The following is a 1,394-nucleotide window of genomic DNA, read 5'->3' on the forward strand; positions in this document are numbered from 1 at the left end:
AGACAGGCCTGTCTTCTGTAGGCTGCCATCTCCCCAAACCCCCAAGTCACTCCACACAGGTTCTCCAGGGTAGCTGCCCGTGGCCAGACACCAAACTCCAACACAGCCTGAAGGAGGGGAGACCTTCACCCAAGAACAGTGACTCTGGGAATGCCAGCACACAGTGGCCCCCACATCTCCTGTGCTCAGGAGGGCTGGACTTCGGCTTCTAGGAGAGGGATTAGGACAAGAGAGCATGGACTGTGGCTGCAGAAAGTCTGGGGTGGCAGGGGTGGTCAGAATTCTGCCTTTAAAATGGTGCCATGCCAGCGGGGCTGGTGGGATGATGCAGATCAGCTGTTCCCATCCCTAGATCCAGACTGAAGCTGTCCAGGGCCCGCCTGGTCCGAGTCCTTGTGTTGTCACACGCAGCTCTTGGCTCACACCTCGAGCACAAACGTGGAGGAGCACGTTGAAAGCTCCAAGCTGTGTCTGCCCAGTGTCCCAGAGTGGATCCCCGTGCTCCAGCCCGGCAGGAACAAAAGGCCTCTGTGAGGCTGTGTGTGCTCTCTGAGCTGTGGCTGCAATCACACAAGCAGGTCTTGACATTACTGGGTCAGCCCGAGGAAGGACTCTGCATATTTTGCAGCAATCATTAATGCAGCTATTGGTGTGTTAACCCTCCAGCCCGAGTGCCGGGCACGCCCTGGGTGATTTACACAAACAGCAGCGCAGCTGTATTTGCATTTGCTCCGTGCGAGCTTGTCTTGAGAGCGACTTGTGGCTTTGATTGCTGCAATAGAAACCGGAGCCGGCCGTAGGCGCGGGGACCAGGCTGGGGACAGAGCAGAGCCCGGCCCGGCCGGGGGATGGACACGCCGTGCTCCCGCCCTCCTCCGAACGCTCTGCCCGGGCTGCAGAGGTACCTGGAGCTCGGACAGATCCGTGCGTGCTCCTGCTGCTCCCAGTTAAAGGGCTCTTCCCATCTCCGAGCTGCACACCAGGAACGCGGCTGGCTGACTGCAGTGCCATTGTTACACTGTCCACACTCTGTTCCTGCTTTCGGGACGTCCTTTACAGCTCCAAGAGTGACAAACTGCTCTGGCAGCGAGACTGAGACCGTGGACTCGTTTCACACAACTCACCCACAAAGGAAACACAGAGTGTTCTGGATTCAAGGGTTGAACCTGGGCTTGGAACAAGCTCCACGTGTGCTTCTCTCCTCCTGTCCTCCCTCTTCACCAACTCCAGTGGAAAGTGTGGCTTGTTCAAAACCCACAACACGAGTATTAAGGTCCTTTATATTTTGTCAAAAGCTTTGTTTGCTCTTCCTTCCACTTCCTTTATTGTGATAAAAAGATCAAGGTCATAAATACCTCTAAAATGCAACATCACAATCACCTCAACTATTCTGG

This window comes from Lepidothrix coronata, unplaced genomic scaffold (assembly GCF_001604755.1).
Source record: "Lepidothrix coronata isolate B3197 unplaced genomic scaffold, Lepidothrix_coronata-1.0 Scaffold335, whole genome shotgun sequence".
NCBI lineage: Eukaryota > Metazoa > Chordata > Aves > Passeriformes > Pipridae > Lepidothrix > Lepidothrix coronata.